This window comes from Dermacentor variabilis, chromosome 11 (assembly GCF_050947875.1).
Source record: "Dermacentor variabilis isolate Ectoservices chromosome 11, ASM5094787v1, whole genome shotgun sequence".
NCBI lineage: Eukaryota > Metazoa > Arthropoda > Arachnida > Ixodida > Ixodidae > Dermacentor > Dermacentor variabilis.
Window position 1 is genome coordinate 32,210,098 of NC_134578.1, and position 21,364 is coordinate 32,231,461.

The following is a 21,364-nucleotide window of genomic DNA, read 5'->3' on the forward strand; positions in this document are numbered from 1 at the left end:
ACGGATGAAATGGCGTTCTGTTGCGCTGATTCTCAGTCGGGGGTGTAGCTCAGATGGTAGAGCGCTCGCTTAGCATGCGAGAGGTACTGGGATCGATACCCAGCACCTCCACTGATTATTTTTTTCTTTCAGGTCTTCTTTTCCACTTCACACAACTGTTCAAGACGATAATTTATAACAAGACTGGCAATAACGCGACACCGATGACGCAGTGAAATGAGTACGACGATGCAGGCTTTGATGCAAGCAAATTTTCAGCTGACCAGCAGCAATGGTGGAACAGTGCTCGTTAGGACACAGCGCTTCGTAACTTTTACAACACCACGGCGGTCAAACAGACATCAGTGCTTGCACTCTATAGCATGATTTTAAGACACATACGCACCGCATAACGTGAATTGCAGACTCTTGTCTTGTGTAGTGTTTGTGTTTGAGCTGCTTCTTTTTCAGTGTTAAACTCAAGCGCGAGAATATTGCGGTATAGAGGCGGGATAAAGGATCGGAAAAGACGACGCTAGACAGGCGCCCAGTAAGAAAGTGATTCAAACATCGATTAAGCATCCATTAAAGTCACGCACCTAAGAGGAGGTGTAAACATAAATCGAAACAAACGCGTTCACAAAACCGTCAGTTTACCTCCTTCCTGTCTTCATCGACTAGAGTGTCTCGCCTAGTCCTATGCGATAGGATATATCTCACTGAACTTTAAAACATCATCTCATCTCTTATTCGCCACGGGCATCTTTATTGCATATTCTTTTTCTTCTCATGCCATGTTAGCTGACTCGTTTTTTTCCCGAGGACGTTGAAGCAATCTAATAACTTGCTTCTCTTCGTCACCAGAACTAATAATTTAGTGCGCCGAGATCAGCCATTATTAACTCGTTTGCGCTTCTAGCGCAATATTTTTGGAATTTATTCATTGACCATATCTAAATTTATTGATGTTATACTGAGTTTTGTAGACATAGAAGCGTCAGGTCTACATAAATCATCCTGCGGAACTGCTCGCTGATTGTCATTTTGCGTGAAGTTGAGTTTACTGCCACATTGTCAGGCACTACTTACTAATGTCATCCACGATAAATTCGAAGTGCGAGGCTTCTTGAAAAAAAGAAATCAGTTGTGCTGCATCAGAACGGCAACGCCATATACGACGGCTCTGGTGACCAACGTGTTTTCGCAGTAGCCATGACCACCGTGGTGACGTTGGCCGTGGCCACGCCATCACGGATGGCGCCACCTTACCGTTGCGACGGAATAAAATTTGTGTTATTGGCATCGCGGCAAGCGACACTCACTTCACTTATTGTGAACTGACAGGGGGGGGGGGGGAGGGGGGCGAGTAAGTAATGCCTCCTCCCCCTGAGTAAGTAATAACTAAGCTCCCAGCGTTAAAGGAAGGAAACGTGAGCAAGACAGATGAAGGTTATCGTTGTGGGACAAGATAAGCCCCCAAAGGGCGTAATCTTCTTTAAGAATGTATTCCAGAGTCGTTATCCGCTGTTGCGTAGTGCAGCACGGCTAGGGACAAAAAGCAAAGCGCGTGCTCGTCCGTAGCAATGTGTTACCTAGGCAAAAGCGCATTTAAAAGCAAGATTCCCCAGCGAAAAGTCCACAGATTTCATTGACCGCACAGTCCTCCCTGCAAAAAAAAAAAAAAAAAAGAGAAGAATGCTGCCTCCTCGGGAAGCACGTCGCGGCTTTGTCTAAGGTGAAGGTTGCAGCAACCACCGAGCTACAAACCATGTTCAAGGAGCTCTTAGCCAAGAGTTGAAGGAAGGCCAGTCGGTTCGACAAACGCATTAACTAACAACACTCCGCACTCAAGGCATTATGGTGAGCTCTTGCTTCAACTTGCCTTTTACGCGCCCAACCATGAAGCAGGCGGACGTTGCCTGAAATGGTAGGCGGAGTTAAAGCTCCTCCGTACACGTTTTCGCCGACGAGGTTGAATACCGCCAGCTACTCTCCTCCTCCGCGTTCCTCCCTCGCTCACCTACTCAGCTTTCTACGTCAAGCGGAACTGGGTAGTCTCAGCTTCTGGTTTCAAGCGGAAGCGACGTAACTGCTGCATAGAGGCGCGAGCGTTCAACAAGCGAATATTCAGGAACAGGAAATCCCAGAAGTGGAACTGCCGCAAAAAAAAGAAAAAGGAATACAAGAAGCGGGATTTGGCGGAAGCGGAACTGGTTTTAGCGACGATTCGGGGAAGTGTGGCGTGACTTAGCAAAAGCGGTGGTGGTGCGTGGATGGAGCCGGCTTTGGGTGTTGTATAGGAAAAGGCTGCCTGCTGTCCCTACGTCATTTCACTGTGTCCTTGTTTTATGCATGCTCCAATTATAACGCCGGATCAAGAACAACTCGCATGGAGGCTTTCAGTGACAGTACAGCGCGATGAGAGTCTAAGGTGTGCTATGATGCAATCAAAGAAATTAGGCAGGCCTGAGTGCTGTCGAGTGCTGAACTATCTTTGTATCCAGCTTTCGGCAAAAGCAAGTCATCTTATCCAAAAACAGGTAATAAAAATGCGAGCCGCAGATTTTTTTTTTTTTTTTGGTGGAGATTCCTGCTTACGTATTTTACGATATTGACTAGCGAGTTTGAGCAACAATATACATTCGACCTTATTTCGCCTATGGCGCCGACTGTACTTGCGACAGTCGATAGGGATCTATCGTTAAACACATCAAAAGCGATCGAAGGTTTCTTTACGACCTATCTCCTACTTTGCTGAAGGCTTGTTGACCGTGACTGCTCCTGCTGTCATGCGCACTAACAGATGCACAGGACACACTGAATAAATAGTTTATATTATATTGGTATATATATATATATATATATATATATATATATATATATAAATAAATATAATATAAACTATTTATTCAGTGTGTCCTGTGCCTGTCCTGTGTCCTGTATATATATATATATATATATATATATATAGTGGTTCGTCGAACGTTCGTTGCGGGTGCCCTTGCTTGTATCCAGGAGTATGGATTAATGACGGCCAGTACCATCGGTCTTGGCACGATTCCGCGCTTGGTAAGCTTCTTTATACATGGTAATCCTGCCCTTCTTTTCTCCTATGTTTCAGCAGGCAACTTTGCCTGTGCTTGAGATTTCGCATCCTGTCATCTAGGAATATCTACTGGATGATTGGATTCAGACTGTCGCTTGTGCCGAAGCGCACGCACAGATGACCCAGCTGGCGCACCATCCGGGGCGAGACTGAGCGACCAAGCGCCGGCGAAGTAGCCGCGACGCGCGTTTGTAGTCCGACGTTATCGACGCGCGGGCAAGCGTCGCTCTACGCCGGGCGCGTCGGAGCGCGCTGGCCGCTTCCGCGGTTACGTTGGCTACGCCTGTGCGTCGAACCATCGGTCGATCTATGGACGCTGTTCTCGGAAACGCGATGTAACGTGTAAGCGCGCTCATGCTACGTCGGGCTACACTTAGCCCTTGAAACCTCGCCTTCTCACGTGACACCGCAGCGGCGAGGCTCTGAGCGAGCGCAGCAGCGACGCCTCTCTGCAACGGATTACGTGGAGTGACGTCACATAAGCAGCACTTGCGCTCCGGAGGCTCGAGGTCACTGCGACGCGATGAATGAGCTTGTGAGACGTGGCGTAGCAGAGCTTTCGCTCTAAAAATGCAATGGCTCGTATTCCTGTGAGGCAGAGGCTACAAGACCTGGGCAAGGTGAAGCGAACAGTGCATGCATTCTTTGGAATCACGCATACAACATACTGAACAACATCCGTTTCAATAAAGACCAAGCGCAAAACAGGCCTCCGAGCCAACTAATTGACAATAAGGCGCTCGTGATAGCAATTCGAAGCACGTAGCTCTGCCCGCATACAATTCCCGGTAAAGATTACCGTTGCGCAAGCTGTCACGGCGACGCCAACTTGCGACGTGGGTTGTGACGTCCCTAGCATTTCGTATATAAAGTAACCAGCCTAGCAAATGATGTCAATGTTGTTGCAGCTCCGCTATGGGCGATGGCGAGCTGTCAAAATTACCGTCACTCCCATTCCTACCAATAATCTAAAATAGCACTGCTATCATTTACCTAAAACCATAAAGCATTGCTACCCCCTCAGGAGTTGTAGTGGTTCTTTTCAACAGCTTTTTTAGACACCCACTTTTGCAGCGCCGGGATTGCGAGTTTTTTTTTATTAAGAGCCTAAATGAAGCCTTACGAGCAAACAAGTAGTTTCTCCGCATGCACAGCTATGACTCTCCAAAGAATGCGAATGATCGCTGTATAGCCTGTAAAGTATGGCTACCTAAGCGACGTAGCCTGCTTGCGTAACGCAGGTTCTCTTGTTTTATGTCTATAGGAGGTCCGCTGAGGTGTCAGTTTACCGCACATTTGCTCCAATGTTATGTTTAGTTGGGCGCAGTTGACATTCTGAAATGTTCAAAAGTGTTCGAAAGATATTGTCATCTAAAAATAGCAGCTATTAGATTCGGTATTCGAAAGTTTCAAATATTCGCACACCCCTGCCATGGCGACACACTGGAGAAGTCCTGCAGGACGCGCTAGTAATTGGTTTACACAGCTTTCGAAAAAGGTTATTTCAACAAGAGACGACACGAACGCTGCGTCCCAATCACGGCACAATTCCACCAGGACGATAACATATAGGAAGTACGAAGCATCGTATACACGAGACGTTGTAAAAGAACTGTCCGAGTCTAAACTTGCTAACATATAACCGTACAGACCTACGGAAACGCACAGTTACACATAAACTAATTTTAACATTACACAAAGTGATGTTCAGTATATACAGTGTACACAATGTTTATGTACAATGATGATGCTACTTTTGTAGTTTTTAGATGATGTGAGTTCTGTAGCGATTCTATAAGATCTGCACATACAAAAGATGATTATGCATACGAGAGCTTACTGAAATCATGGGCACCTACCACCATGTATATTCAATGAACACTCCTGATTGCATGGTTACAAGAACCAGGCTGGTTGAAAATTAAGCCATACGCGAACATCACCCACTGACAGGAAACGGCATGACCACTGTCGAAGGAACTCGTCTTCCCCAAGAAAGAGCAACTCCTCTGACAGAAAGTACAGTAGTTCAATGTAGAGTTAACAAGGAAATTTATTCACCCGTAGGCACGCTTACAACTGTGGTATGAACGCAAAATACAATATAAGGTATAGCTCCATGTTATACATGATATTTGATATAAACAAAACAGATGAGCAAATGAAATAGTAAATGGTGTCCGCCTGACACTGGTTTTGCCACACACAAAAACAACAACCGCAACAAAGCATCTTTAGAGCGTCCATGCAGAAACAATTTCGTGAGCCTTGAATTCATGAATTGCACCCGGGGCACATACAAATGCAAAGTCTCAACTGAGGCAAACAGAATTTGAGCATCATTCTGGCTATAGGAAGGCGTTGCCTCGGGAGACGGTTAGGTACGGCGTAGACCGGCGGCGAATAAACACGGCTTCACAGAGTTCGAACAAGTGCTTTCTCGTGTTTAAAAAAGTTTATTTGAACAAGGGACGATTCTCATGAAACGCAAAGTAGTCACCGGTGCCAATGTAGCCAAATGTATGCATGCGCAGTTACCATACGCTATCTCTAAGAGCCTTCGTGCTTGTTCTGGTTAGAGTGCAAGTTTTCATGTGATATCTAATTAGCATTTTGGGCAACCTTAAAAAAGCACTAATGTTAATTCTCTTTAGGACTGCTTCATTTTTTTTAATGAAACATCTTCAAAACCAGACAAGTACGCCTGAAGTTTATATGCTGTTCAGGTGCATTTTTTTCCAAATGATACGAAACTGATTTGCCGTGAATAAAATGTGAGAGTGGTCGGCAAAAAGAAAAACAACAAAGCACAACAAACACTACAAAATCAACGAAAGCTTTCTTTTCTGTTTTTATTAGGCTAAAATTAAAAAAGAATATAAAATGTTCGGGATAGAATTTCTCGTCAGTTACGTTACGTTGTTGTTTCGCTTTCTCTTCGTGATATTGCGTCTAGCTCGAAACAGGGCCGAGGGATTCCTGTCTTCACTTTCACGTGGATCGTTGGGCTTTTGCCGTCTTAATTTCTCTAAAAGTTTCTTTAGCGGTGAAATTTCTGAACAATGCTTCACCCTAGTGTGAGCATCGAAAACTCCAGCTGTGGTCCGTCCAATGTCGCACATATGGAAGTATTTAGCCTGGCGACGCCCCAACTGCGGCCAAAAAGTCATACGCGTTCTGCAAGAACTGAGGTGCGTTGCGCACCTTCGTCAATGCCACACGACTTATCGGCGGACTCGTCAAGCAAGAGTTAAAGCAGCGGCATCTCAGTGGGAGCGTCTGAATAAAAAGGGGGCGCGTCAGCAAAAAATGCGCAATGTTTTAATGCGTCGCAGCCATTTGGGCTCCCGGCTCCACGATTTATGCGGCTTTCCCCAAATCGCAATTCAGGAGCTAATTGGACGCATGTCCTACCTCTACGAGGAGCGAAGTGCAAATTGCGGCATAACAGTTGCCTCCGTCCACCTCTACCACTGCCACGTGACAGGCTTCCCACGTCTCACACACATACACTTTTTCCGATTTCGACACTCCTCATGCTAACCCATCAAAAGTCCTAAAATATAACTTGATAAGGTAGAAGCTTGGGCGAATTGGTGATTCAATATCGACATGTGTGCACAGCGTAAAAGACGAGTACTGAAGGAAGAACACAACACAGGCGCTGACTTCAACTGATCTTTATTTGCGAAATCACCAGAACTATATACAGAAGCAAAAGTAATGCAAAACAACTTTGACAACAAAAAACCACATGAACCCCTATTGCATCACAGCCAGATACTTGATTTCGTTTTTGGTTAGGTCAGCAGTCGGCATGCTGATGCAAAGGTCACCTAGGCACTGCGTCTTTTCAGCCTGTAACATTTCACGAGCAAGCTGTTCTCTGTGTTTGGAGATTACGACGCAACTTTCAAATTCAGGGCCGCAATGGCAGTCTCTGCAGTGAACGCCAAGATGTCCTTGCACGGCGGTGTAAACATTGTAAAAATGCTCTTTCATTCGTTCATTTAGACGTCTACCTGTTTCGCCAACGCATCTCCTTCCGCAAGTCAAGGGAATCATGTAAAACACACCCAGGGCGCATGCTCCAAACCGCTTCCTATGGTTAGTAGTGCAAATATTTCGTCGTGTGGCATGAGCATCCGCACTGATAAATTTTCCGGGGCAGGAAAAACAACTTTAACATCTACATGGTAAAAGACTCTGATTATATGATTGCGTATTTGCTAAGTGATGACAAGGGCCTCAACGCCTGCTCTAGTGACATCAAAGACCTGTGCTACTCTTTACCGCATGATACGCTGCTATACAGTGCGTAGAGGACTGCATTGACAACTACGGCTTAGTTGCGTTCCTGAATGCTTCTGCTGTTTACGTAGTCGGCTTCCTTGTGCTGCTTGGATTGTACTTAAAGAAAGTGTGTTTATATTAAAGTGTATTATAAAGGTGTTTTTAAAAGTGTTATTGAAGTGTTTATAATAAAGTGTGTTTATATTAAAAAAAGTGTTGTGTGCATTGGATCATGCATGCGCATGTATGCAATGGCACATGCTCGTGCATAAAAGCCGAGGCGCTTGACCGGCAGATCAGATTTTCGATGATCGCCGACTGTGCTTGCCGCTATCGACATTCTTTGAGTGTAGCCTGATTTTGAGGGCAAAGGTTCGCCAAATAAAACGCTGATTTCGGATGGCTATGCATTTTGAATATCCTATGCCGGATGAACTATGCATTTGAACTATGCCGGATGACTATGCATCTTGAATATCCCATCGTATTGCACTATTGGAGAGGGAACGCACAGCGGAGAAATAGGAATCCGATGCCTACACGCCACCCAAGTCGCATGAGCGGAAGCGAGAATATCCGAGTCTCCTCGAGCAGCAACGTTAAGGCATATCAGATAGCTTTAGTTTGTCCGCAAGTCGTTTGCGGATTGCTGGGTTACGCAAGGTCAAGTTGGTGCAGGTACCTGTGTAAATGCACCAAGGTATTTATATTGCTTGACCATAGGTATCACAAGCAGTCGAATTGCTGTCCATAGATTTGCAAATAGGCTGTTTGCAAGGAGTCTGTTGCAAAGGGGTACCTACTAGTCGACAAAAAGGTGCAGAGCCATAATTGCAAAGGCTGTCTATAGACAACCTATAGAAGTTGCAGGGACGCCTTATTAACTTTATTATAGACTGACTGATTGACTTTGAGTGAGGACTACATGTGCGGCGCGGGTGTAGCAAAAAACGAAGAAAATGGGGGAGAGAGAGAGAGAGAGAGAGACGCATTATGCAGGAGTCTAATCTTTCAAAATGGCGCCTGTGAGGTCAAGCGGCAGCGGTAGACGAAGAAGGATACTATGCAAACAACGAACTCAACAAAACAAAAACAAACAGTTGGTACAATGTGAACAGTGGCATAAACCATTGATTGCAGCTTCGGGCGGAAGCTGCCTTGGGACATTGAGCACGTGCAGCGCTTTATTTTCTGCACTGTACGAAGATATGCGTTGATAGCACTAAAGGCGTAACTTACGGGGAAGAATACAAACTAGTCATTTGCTAGGGCCATGGGGCTACAATATCACCATAGAGGATTATGTACGAAAGTTGAAGCAGGTTATTTCAATGAGGCTATGTTTCTTTAACTAAAGAGAACGGTGTCATTCGTCGTGGTGCATTACTTAAGGCTAGATTGTATTTGGAGCGCAGCTTTTAGGCGTCCGCTCCTGCGGCGACCGTCGGCTTCGTACCTCGTAATCGATGGAACGAGCACAGCGAAGGATCAAAGCGAACGCGGAGCGCAGCGATCGATGAAACGCGGCGAGAGCAAAGATAGTGCGAGGAAGAAAGCGGAGAAGGAAGGTATGGCGAAAGCGTGAGAAGAAAAGCACCTTGCCGCGCAAGACGGACTATGGCCGACGATGTCTACGAGATGGAGCCATAGTAGGGCGCGTCATCAGGGTGCCTCCATGCACTCGCTCACCTCCGTTCCGTTCGCAATAGACGCGCGCCGAAAGGCTGCGTCTGTTCACCAAAGCGCTGCATGAGTGGAGGTCTGTCTGCGGCGCCTGCTGTGAATGACGGCCACGTGTCAGCCACGCCCAGCCACCCGCGATCTCCCAATTAGCGAGGCAGTCGTGCCACGCTTCGCTTCGTTTGGAAGTGCCGCATGAAAAAAATATTTTGGGGGGTTTTACGTGCCTAAACCAGGATCTGGTTATGAGGCACGCCGTAGTGGGAGACTCCGGAAATTTGGATCAGCTGGGGTTCCTTAACGTGTTCCTAAATCTAAATACACGGGTGCTTCGGCATTCCGCCGCCATCGAAATGCGGCCGCCGCGGCCGGGATCGGATCCCGTGACTTTGTGCTTAGCAGCCCAAAACGTAGCAACTAAGCAAGCATGGCGGCTGATAGGAAACGGTTGGTACGCGCCTACCAATATATCGCGAAATAAAAACACCTAAACAGCTGCGCTCAAAATTCGCATTAGGGAGAGTCGTAATCGTCGGTGAATTGTTTTCCCCAGAATCTTCTTTTGTTTCCACGTGAGGCAAGAACGCGCCTCACGGGAAGTGGGTTGCGTATGCGTAGCGTTAATGATACCACAATAGCAGCGAAAAGAAAGGCACAACGACGCGGACAAAGCGCGATCAGTCATTCTGGCCAACGAAAAAAAGTGCGAAGCAGAAACGGCTCTTCCGTGTAAGGTGTGCGAGATGGGCCTGGGCTATCTTAACTGGGTCACACCGTGCGGGGCCGCTTTCAAGACAAACCGATAAGCACCGCATTTCTCGTTCCGTCGATAGCTCAGTTGGTAGAGCGGTGGACTGTAGAGGTTTCATCAAAGCGGACATCCATAGGTCGCTGGTTCGAATCCGGCTCGACGGAGTGTTTTTTTTTCTGCAAATCAATAAACGCAATTGGGAGGGAATATAAGTATATTCTTCATGTTTGTGTTGCTTTAATATTAGGCTATGTTCTCTTAGCTCTTTCTTATGTGCGCGTTGGCATATTGCGACTAAAATAAACGTAACATATAGCAGCGGTTTTGCTCCAAAGGGTTACTAAAGAAACCATTTGTGGGGGATCTGAGTTCCTAAGCTGAAAAGTGAATCCGGTAGCATTTTGATCACACCTGGGTGGTCAAAATAATACTGGATCTTCTTGACTTTAACATGGAACTAAATGTTTTTTTTTATAATCCCCTCCCATACCTTCGCGAGCACCGTCGCCGGGTATCCAACCCGCAACCTGGGGGTGAGCAGCGCAATGCGATAGCCGACGTGTGAAGTTTCCTTTCCAGAGGCGTTTGTTTTCTGTAGTCGCCACATGCCGTAGGTGGTAAGGCGTGTCTTTTAAGGTCGTATTCAATAAGAGCGGCCAAAAACATGTTGTTAGAACACGACTGTTGGAAGGCACGCTTCGGCCTTCGCACCTGAGGTGACACATTACAAAACTGTCCTTGTTCCGTCGATAGCTCAGTTGGTAGAGCGGTGGACTGTAGAAGTTGCACCCAATGCGGACATCCATAGGTCGCTGGTTCGAATCCGGCTCGACGGACGGTATTCTTTTGTTCCCCGTCAGGGCAATGTTTTTTATTGTCAAGTCGGTGTTGGCTACGTGCATCGTATGCACATTAAAAATAAGTGGCTACGTGTCGGGCTTCCAATTACGCGCGTAGTTTTCACCTCGCTCTGGCCGAAATCTTAGCGTTTTTTTGGTGTTTTGCGTTTCTACAGTCACGCGAAGAGTAAAAATAAAAGACCGGAAAACAACAACAGAACGACACGTAGCGATCTCACACTGACGGGCGGGTGACGTGCGCAACAATAACAATTTTATCATGCAACCATGACGTGTATCATAGGAGGTGGCTAAACGAATCGCATTTTAGACTTCACTAAAATGCAAGGCGGTTAAAACAAAATTAAATTTTGGGGTGTTACGTGCCAAAACCATGATATGATGATTAGGCACGCCGAAGTGGTGGACTCGGGATTAATATTGACCAGCTGGGGCTTCTTTACGTGCACTTTACTCGCGGTACGCGGGCGTCTTTTTGCATTTCGCTGCCATCTAGACGTCGAGGCGAGCTTGGCCAAGACGCCTCCAAGTGGTGGACTGACTCATTCAACCAGCTTGGCAGGATGCCTGGGGACACTGTCGGATCGGGTTCAGTGAAGTCGAATTCTGCAACTCAACCCGCTCTAGTCGAGTTCCTGTAAGCGAAGGTAATAGTAAAACTGAAGCTGTTTGATAAGATTACTAAAGCTAGAACACGCTTTGCTCTGTTTTTTCTTGGTACCGCCAGCGCAGAACGTTGTTGCAAGGATTGCGGAAACACAATGGAAAATGGAGAGTTAGGAGTGTCTCTAGTTTCATTCGATAGACGAAACTTCTTTTATCCTCGCGACAACCAGATCGCACCCCTTTCAGTCTGAAATGAGAACAAACAAAGGAAAAGAGAAACAGCAGCGACAACCGGTTTCTGATGCTTTTACCCTCTCCTGTCGTCGTCCGGGTTTCAGACTAAGCGTGGTGTGCAGTTTTAGGAATCGTGTAACATGCCGCCCTCGGCGGGCATGTAACTCAGTTGGAATCCCTCTCTCTGAATACGAGAGGTGTACTGCGATTAATATGCGTCACGTCTACAATTTATTTTTCTATATAATCTTGCTTTGCATCTCGCAAACCTCATCTGCAATGTTCAGAACAAAGAGTGCACAAGCGATGTATGTCGTAAAGGAAACGCTCTATGGTTTTCTGCGTTGCTGACTCTTGGCGCAGGTCAGTGTTTCATCCTGGAGGAAAATCAGACACGAATATTGTGCTTGCGTATGGCACCCGCATGCTTGCCCAGACAGCGTGTGATTGGTGGGCAATAAAATCAATAGACTTCGTGCTCATGGTTTTTAACTACCTTGCGGACGTGACGAACCTGAAAATACATTTGCTTCAAGTACCCTTGTTAGGTGCTGAAGGCAGCATCTGCGTCTATGTGCAGAAAATTATCATCGCTATATGAAAGCCGTCGCTGCTATTCGTCGCCTGTGATGCACAATGGTCGGCGCCAAATCAGCGGGAATCTTGAGGTAACATTTACGACAATAATGCACCCAAACCACTTTCATACACTTTCCCATGTATTTGACTTTATATACGACACTCATACGTTAGGTAATAGCTTGTGAGTTAATAGTGAAACTACTATTGAAAGTAACGTTGAAACTATTGAAGGTAGCCGCGTAGCTACTTACAACAGATGAAGTTTTGGTTTCCTTGTGGAACTTTTTGGAAATACGTGAGTCGTGTTTAAGACGGGTAGGCTACGTGGTGTGAATGGCACCTCACTTTCAAGGGGCAATGGTCAGAGCCTAGCGATATTGTTCTATAAGGAGCGCCAACTTAGAATGCAAAGTATATCTGTTTGTCCGCTTCTGTAAACGAATTGTCCTTGAGTTGGACAGCGGTGCATTTGCGGCTGTATTCTATAGGTAGCCACCGCCAATGTCCTAGTGTGAAATAATATGACCCACATGGTCCAGAGTCAATGTCGGCTCAATTAACATACGAATGCCGCTGTTGGAAGTACGCACAGGCAACAGCACCAATCTATTCGAAACGAGAACGCCGCCTGTTCAGCCTCTGCGCTGTGCACTGACTTACGCTGGCTCGTTAGAATGCGAGGTGAGGTTGTCGGAGCAGCCGGTTGCTGCCGGAACGTTCGGTCCCGTCGTAAGGCCTAGTTTCGCGTCGAATGCCTACGGATGAAGTGGCGTTCTGTTGCGCTCACCGTCCGTCGGGGGTGTAGCTCAGATGGTAGAGCGCTCGCTTAGCATGCGAGAGGTACTGGGATCGATACCCAGCACCTCCACTGGTTATTTTTTTTTCAGGCCTCCTTTCTTTTTAACTTGACACGGCTGTTCAGGAACGATAATTTATAGCAAGACTGGCAATAACGCGACACCGAAGACGCAGTGAAACGAGTACAACGATGCAAGCGAATTAGCCATGCTCTACTGAATTTTATGTATTTTCTTTTAGCGATTGAAAAACACTCGTGCACAAGAAATAAAGAAGAGCAGCAACTAAATAAGACGTCTAACAGCAGTGTTTCATGCAGACCGGACTCTATATGATAGACGTGCATAGGCCATGATAGACGGACTATACATGGTAGATGGACATGAGGCTTATGTGCATAGGTACATAGGCTTCATCGAGCTTGAACGACTGTTCTCTTGTGTTTATAAAAATTTCATTTCATCAAGAGTCGATACGAAGAGTGAGTCACATTCGCGGCACTATTCCACCAAGACGATAACATATGCAAGAAGGGAAGCACTGTTCACACGGCAGCATAAGCATAAGCAATGAATGTAAATCCTGTTTAAGACTGCCTCATTTTCTTTAATAAAACATCTTTAGAAGCGCTGCAAATATACCCGAAGTTTATATGCTGTTCAGGTGAATTTTTTGTTTGTGGATTATACGAAATAGCTTTGGCGTGAATAAAAGATGAGAGTGATTAGAAAAGTAAAAGAACAAAACACAACAAGCACTACAAAATCAAAGAGCGCTTTCGTTTTTTGCTTTTTATTAGGCTAAAATTTCAAAAAAGATAAAATGTTCGGAATAGAATTTCTTGTCATTCACGTTAATTTCCCGTTTCGCTTTCTCTTCGTGATATTGCGCCTAGCTCGAAACACCGCCGAGGGATTCCAGTCTCCACTTTCACGTGGAATGCTGTGCTTTTACAGTTTCAATCTCTCTGAAATTATTTACGGGGAAAATAGCTGAACAATGCGTGACCATAGCCTGATTATCGAAAACTCTAGCTGTGGTCCGTCCTAGGTCGCACGTATGGAAACATTTAACCTGCGCGTCGCGCCAGTGAGTGAGTGAGAGTGAGTGAGTGAGTGAGTGAGTGAGTGAAGGCTTTATTAAATATAAATAAACTAAGGCACGATGGTTGGGGTCACTATTCCAGGGCCCCACTGACACGAGGACAGGCTTGGTACAGAAGAGCCAATTGGCTCTCCCAACCCTCGTCCGCAAGCCATGCCTCCCACTGCCTATTCCTTTTTAGTGGATGTTGGTGTAATATGGGGCTGTCTATGTGCGGAGGATTCCCGGGGCACTCCCATGTGATGTGGTTTAGTGTGAGTGTGTCTGTGCCTCACGGGCACTCGTCAGTGAACCTCGTGGGGTGTATTCTGTGTAGGGTATGTATTCTTCTGAGTACGACGCCAGTGCCTCTCCTGTTGGCTGTTTAAATCGGAGTGAGGATGTCTAAAACGTCTCCGCTCCTGCCTTTGCTGGAGGATGTCACGAGAATTCGGTGGAAGGCCGCCGCTAGACCATGCCGTTGCTCGGACGTTTAATCCTCGAGGAATATGGTCTGCCCTCGCGTTTCCTTCCAGTCCCTAGTGTTCCGGACACCATATGATAGTGTGGTGCCCCTCTAGTTGATTGCTTGTCATTTTGAGTATTGATTGTGGTGCCGTTCTACGTAGAAACAGGCGGCAAGCCGCTTGTGTGTCAGATAATATGACAGCCGAATTGGTTTGGCGCTCGGCGTCTTGAATGGCCAAGGAGATGGCTACAGCCTCTGCCACGCATGCCGAGGTGGTTTTGAAGGATGCCGTTGTTATGTCGTTCTTACATGTAGAGACTATGATGAAGGTGTCTCAGCTGGTTCGACTGGCATCCGTATAGTACACTCCCGGTCCCATGCCAAAACGTTTGTGAAGAGTCTTTGCCCTTGCCCTGCGTCGTCCGGGATGGTACTTGGAGTGCATGTTATTGGGAATTGGGGCCACCGCGATGTGCGATCGAACGTTGCCGTCTATTTGTGCCGTTTCCTCTCCGCCAACTTCGGGCATAAAGCCATAAGCATTCTGGAAGAACTGAAGTGCGTTGCACAGCTTCGTCAATTCCGCACGACTTATCGGCGATCTCATCAAGTGAGGGTTAAAGCACCGGCGTCTCAGTTGGAGCATCTGAGCAAAAGAAGGGGCGAGTTAGCGGTAAATGCGAAAGAAATGGGTTAATACGTCGCACCTATTTGAGCTCCCTGATCCATGGTTTAAACGGCTTTCCCCAAATCGCAATTCAGCAGCTCATTGGACGCATGTCCTTCCTCTTCGAGGAGCGAAGCACAACTTGCGGCATACAGTCGTCTCTGTACCCCTCAATGTACCACGTGACTGGCATTCCACACTTCACACACACACACACACACACACACACACACACACACGCACACACACACACACACACACTTCACACACACAAACACACACACACACACACACACACACACACAAACACACACACACACACACACACACACACACACACACACAAACACACACACACCCACAAACACACACACAAACACACACACACACACACACACACACACACACACACACACACACGCACACGCACACACGCACACACATTTTCCAATTTCGACACTCCTAATGATAACCCATCTAAAAGCTTTCAATATAGTTTGATAAGGTGTAAGCTTGGGCAAGTTGGTGACTCAGTATCAGCATGTGTGCACAGCGCAAAATACGACGTAAGAACGCGCCTCACGTGAGGCGGGTTGCGTATGCGTTGTGTCAATGACGCCACAATAGCAGCGAAAAGAAAGGCACAGCGACGAGGACAAAGCGCGATCAGTCATTCTGGCCAACGAAAAAGGCGCGAAGCCGCAACGGCTCCCTGTAAGATGTGCGACACGGGCCTCGGCTATCTTAACTGGGTCACACCGTGCGGGGCCGCTTTCAAGGTTAACCGGTGGACGCAGCGTTTCCCGTTCCGTCGATAGCTCAGTTGGTAGAGCGGTGGACTGTAGAGGTTTCACCTAAGCGGACATCCATAGGTCGCTGGTTCGAATCCGGCTCGACGGACTGTTTTTTTTTCGGCAAATCAAAAAAGTGATTCGGAGGTAATATGTGTATATTTTTCATCTTTGCGTTGTTTCAATTTGAGGATATGTTCTGTTAACTCTTTCTTTAGTTCGTGTTGAGATATTGCGGCTAAAACAAACGCAACATGTGGCAGCAGTTTTGCTCCAAAGGGTTACTGAAGAAAATATTTGTGGGGGATCGAAGCGCCTAAGTTGAAAAATGAATCCAGTATTATTTTGATCTCACCTGGGTGATCAAAATAATGCTGCATTCACTCTACTTAAACATGCAACTCAATTTTTCTTTTTCTAAATTCCGCTCCCATATCTTCGCAAGCGCCGTCACCAGCTGTCCAACCCGCAAGCTGAGGCTGAGCAGCGCCATGCAATACCTGACGTGTGACGTTCCCGTTACCGAAGTGTTTGTTTTCTGTAGTCACCGCATGAAGGAGGCACTGAGGGTTGTCTTATATGGTTGTATTCAACCTCAGCGTCGTAGAACTTATTGGAATTCACGACTGTTGGAAAACACGCTTTGGCCTTCGCACCTGAGGTGACACATTACGGGAGTGTACCGCCAGGACAATTCAGCATTGACGGCCTCCTTGTTCCGTCGATAGCTCTTTTGGTAGAGCGGCGGGTTGTAGAGGTTGCACCCACAGTAGAGATTGCACTCTGTTCGGCTGGACGGCCGATGTCCCTTTATCGCATCAGGGCAAGAATTTCTTTTAAAATTTTTGTTGGCTGCGTGTAGCATATGTACGTTCAGCATCAGTGGTCACGTCCAAGGTTTCAGAGCACGCGCGTAGTGTTCAGCTTGCTCTGGCCGAAACGTTAGCATTTTTTTTTGCGTTTTGCATTTCTATAGTCATGCGAAGAAAAACAATAACAACAGCTGAAGACAACAACAAAACAACACCTAGCAATCTCACATTGACGGGTGACGTGCCCAGCAAAACAATGTTCCCATGTCACCATGGCGTGTATTATCATTGGAGGTGGCTAAACGAATCGTATTTTATGGCTGTATTATCATGGGAGGTGACTAAACGAATAGTATTTTAGAACTGAGGTTAAACAGCGCGAATAAAACGCGCTGTTCCAATTCCAGCTGTTTAACCTCAGCTCTAAATGTGAACCAACTAACCCTCGTCAAGATCCTACTAACGCATTTTAGACTTCAATAAAATGCACGGTGGTTAACACAAAATTAAATTTTGGGGTGTTAGTTGCCAAAACGGTGATATGATTATACGACACGCCGTAATGGTGGACTCAGAATTGAATTTTGACCACCTGGGGCTTCTTAAACGCGCACGTTATTCACGGGAAGCGGGCGTCTTTTTGCATTTGGCGCCATCTAAGCGTCGAGGCGAGCTCGGTCAAGCCGCTTTCAAGTGGTGGATTGACTCATTCAACTAGCTTGGCATGCAGCCTGGGGACACTGTCGGATCGGGTCCGGTGTAGTCGAATTCCGAAACTCGACCAGCTCGCGTCGAGTTCATGTAAGCGAAGGTAATAGTATAACTGAAACTGTTTGCCAAAGTTACTAAAGTTAGAATATCTGATGCTCTGTTTTTTTTCCTGCTACCGCCAGCGGAGAACGTTGTCGCATGGATTGCGGAAACACATTGTAAAACGGAGAGTTAAGAGTTTCGCTAGTTTCATTCGATTGACGAAACTTCAGTGATCCTCGCGACAGCCAGATCGCATCCATTTTAGTGTGAAATGAGAAGAGACAAAGGAAAAGAGAAACAGCAGCGACAACCGGTTTCTGCTGCTGTTTCCCTCTCATTTCTTCGTCCGGGTTTCACAATAAACGCGGTGTACTATTTGAGGAATCCTGTAACAAGTCGCCCCCGGCGGGGAGGTAACTGCGATGGAATCCCTCTGAATGCGAGAGGTACACTGCGATATATATATGCAGTACCTGTACAATTTGTTTTTCTATAGTTTTGCTTTGGGTCTGGCAAACCTCTTCTGGAATGTTCAGAAAAAAGATAGAACAAACGACGGGTGTCGTAAAGCAAACGCTGTCTTCTTTTCTGCGTTGCTGTCTCTTGGCGCAGGTCAATGTTTTATACTGGGGAAAAATCACACACGAATATTAGAACTTGCGTATGGCACCAGCATGTTTGCCCAGACAGCGTGTGATTGGTGGACAATAAATGGAATCAATAGACTTCGTGCTCCTGCTTTTTGACTACCTTGCGGACCGCATATAGCGACGGGTAGGCGACGAACCTCAAAATACATTTTCTTCAAGCGCCGTGGGTAGATGTCGAAGGCAGCATCTGCGTCTATGTGCAGAAAACTATCATCGCTATATGAAACCCGTCGCTGCTATTCGTCGTCTGTGATGAAACAATGGTCTACGCCAAATCAGTGGGAATTTTGAGGAAACATTTGCGGCACAAATGCACCCAATCCACTTCCATACAGTTTCCAATGTATTTGACCTTATATACGAGATTAATGCGATAGGTAATAACTTGTGAGTTGATACTGAAACTGACTAAAAACAAGGTACCGGATTGGCTACTTAGGGACAGAAGAGGATATGGTTTCCGTGTGGAACTTTTCGTAAATACGCGAGTCGTGTGTAAGCCAAGTAGGCTATGCGGTGTGAATGGCTCACCAGTGTGCGAGCCTAGTGGTATTGTATTAAGCAGCGCCAACTCAGAGTAGTTTAGCTCGGAAGACCCAAGATGTAAAATATATATTTTGTCCCCTTCTGCATGCAAATAGTCTTTGACTTGGATAGCGGTGTATTTGCGACTGCGTTCTATAGGTTGCCATCGTCAATATTGCAGTGTGATATAGTGTTACCCAGACAGTGCCGAGTCAATGTAGACTCAATTAACAGACGAATACCGCCGTTGGAAGCACGAAAAGGCAACAGCGCCGATTTAATCGAAACGAGAACCTGACTCTCCAGCCTAGGCATTGTACACTGGCTGACGCTGGCTCGTTAGGATGCGCGGCGAGGTTCCCAGAGCAGCCGGTTTGCCGCCGGAATTTTCGGTCTCGTCGTACGGCCTAGTATCGCGTCGAATGCCTATGGACGAAGTGGCGTTCTGTTGCGCTGATTCTCCGGCGGGGGTGTAGCTCAGATGGTAGAGCGCTCGCTTAGCATGCGAGAGGTACTGGGATCGATACCCAGCACCTCCATTGAAAATTTTTATTTTCAGGCCTTAATTGACTCGACTGTTCAGGAACGATAGTTCATACCAAGACTGGGAGTAGCGCGACACAGAAGACACAGTGAAACCAGGGCAGCTAAGAAAGCGTAGTAGCCATGCTCCACTGAAACTTCTCTCTTTTTTTCTTTTAACGAAAGAAATACGCTAGTGCAGAAGAAAAAGAAATAGCAGCAACAAAATATAATATATAGCGGCACTTTTTCATGTAGATAGGGCTATATACATGATAGATGGATGTACGCCAATAACAGCAAAATTGTTGGCGTGCCCAAAAAGTGCGCGTGACCTGTGTGAGCTTGCTGTGAAGCGAGGTACTCCTTATCCGTGCTTTGGTGGTAACCTATACGTATTATATTTTTTTTTGTTACAGCCTGGCCTTCTTTTTTCTCGGGTTTGGGGAAATTTTCGGCTTATCAGCAGCATCGGTGGTACACAGGCGCTCAATAAGAAAATGGTCCAAACAGCGAATAAGCATCCAATAAGGTCCCACTGAGCGAAGAGGGGGCGTGAATGTAAATGGAAACAAGCATCTTCACAAGGAAAGTGTCTGTTTACCTCCTTCCTGCCATCATAGAGAAAAGTGGCTCGCCTAGTCCTACCTCATAGCATATATCACAATGAACTTTCAAACGCCAACTCATCTCTTATTCGCCACGAGCATCTTATTGCGCATTCCTTTTTCTTCTAGTCTACCTGGCTGAGTAATTTTTTCTCCTAAGGACGTTGAAGTGATCTAATAACTTGCTTCTCTTCGTGGCCACAACTTATAATTCAGTGCGCCGAGACCAGTCATTACTAACCCGTTTGCATTTCTTTAGCCACAACTTTGGAATTTAATAATTGCTCATATCTAAATGTATTGCTATTATACTGAGTGTTACGTGTATTGTAGCGTCAGGTGCACATAACGCATCCTGGAAAAACGCCCGCTGATTGCCATTTTGCATGAAGTAGAGATTACTGCCACATTTACGGGCATTACTTACTGATTTTATCCGCGATATATTCAAGGTGGTGTTTTCTGCGTCGATGCCACTGAAAAAAAAAGTAAATTGCGCTGCAACAGGATGGTGGTGGAATATATGAATGCAGCAGGGAACACCGTGTTTTCGCAGTAGTCGTGAACACTGTAGGAACGTAGGCCGTGACCAGACTATCACGGATAGCGCCGCCTTATCGTGGCGGCAGAATAAAAAATTGCCTGTGGTTTAGCTCTGGTTAACCCTAGTTGAACTGCGAAAGCAAGGGCTGCAAAAGCGGTAGCTTCTGCACTTGTAGAGTCACTCCGGGACGTGGCAGGACTTCTTCTAGCCGCATCTTCGCTACGACGCTACTCGAGTCGCTCGGCGCGTTCTTCTCGCGTCTCTTGAGCGCGTTGTCTCTTCCTCGCTTCGTTCTGTCGTTCTAGCGTCTCTTTCGCGCTCTCCATAACAACTAAGTGCGCTGAGGCGAAGCGCATATATATATATATATATATATCCCCGGCGAGGCGGCACCTTCTCTCCCTCTACCCCATCGGAGCACATCTGGTGGATCGAGCGGCGCGGCAGCGGCATCGACGGCGACGTGATCTGTTGGAGCGCGGCTGCGGCGTTGCTAGGCAACGGCGGCTCAAGGTCGTTCGTCAGCCACGGCATATGGCATACGGCTGCCGGCATACAGCATACGGCGCGACGAGCCAAAATGGCTCGCTGGCTGGCGTAGTAAAGCTTTCGCTTTAAAGGAATTCTCATGGGCATCGCATATATGGCGACACTCACTCTGGGTTTTGTTGTTGACTAAAGCTTGGTCTCTCTCTTTCTGTGTGTGTCTTAGGCGTTTTAGCCATCAATTTCGCAGGAAGAGTCATATTTACCTGGCCCTCCTATTTGAGCAAGAATCGGAAAAATTGGTCGCGTAACCATTTTGATTGGCTACCGCATGATATTCCTGAAGCTATATATACTAATAAAGGAATAAATCCTTAAGAACTCAGTGGTTGTATGCCAAAGTAAGTAACACCATCAAAGGCAGCGAAACTCTAACCGTGTTTTGACGCTCTTCAGCAGTCATATGTGTTCGGTTTGCCACTTTCCAAAATCTATACCAATACTTACAAAACTCTTCACTACATCTTGCGAAGTTCCTAGCGTTCACGTTCTATGAGAAGCCAGC

At 46.5% G+C, this 21,364-nt stretch overlaps 6 non-coding genes across 6 annotated transcripts; all 6 read left to right on the forward strand.

The window, feature by feature from the left end:
- The first annotated feature begins 38 nt into the window (after positions 1-38).
- On the forward strand, positions 39-111 carry TRNAA-AGC (transfer RNA alanine (anticodon AGC)). Its single transcript has one exon. It is a non-coding gene; the product is annotated as a tRNA-Ala (tRNA).
- Positions 112-9,881: 9,770 nt separating this feature from the next.
- On the forward strand, positions 9,882-9,973 carry TRNAY-GUA (transfer RNA tyrosine (anticodon GUA)). Its single transcript is given in 2 exon segments — positions 9,882-9,918; positions 9,938-9,973. It is a non-coding gene; the product is annotated as a tRNA-Tyr (tRNA).
- A 579-nt stretch (positions 9,974-10,552) lies between these two features.
- TRNAY-GUA (transfer RNA tyrosine (anticodon GUA)) lies at positions 10,553-10,645 on the forward strand. The gene is made up of 2 exons: positions 10,553-10,589; positions 10,610-10,645. It is a non-coding gene; the product is annotated as a tRNA-Tyr (tRNA).
- A 2,241-nt stretch (positions 10,646-12,886) lies between these two features.
- TRNAA-AGC (transfer RNA alanine (anticodon AGC)) lies at positions 12,887-12,959 on the forward strand. Its single transcript has one exon. It is a non-coding gene; the product is annotated as a tRNA-Ala (tRNA).
- Positions 12,960-15,916: 2,957 nt separating this feature from the next.
- On the forward strand, positions 15,917-16,008 carry TRNAY-GUA (transfer RNA tyrosine (anticodon GUA)). Its single transcript is given in 2 exon segments — positions 15,917-15,953; positions 15,973-16,008. It is a non-coding gene; the product is annotated as a tRNA-Tyr (tRNA).
- A 3,097-nt stretch (positions 16,009-19,105) lies between these two features.
- TRNAA-AGC (transfer RNA alanine (anticodon AGC)) lies at positions 19,106-19,178 on the forward strand. Its single transcript has one exon. It is a non-coding gene; the product is annotated as a tRNA-Ala (tRNA).
- The last annotated feature ends 2,186 nt before the right edge of the window (positions 19,179-21,364 follow it).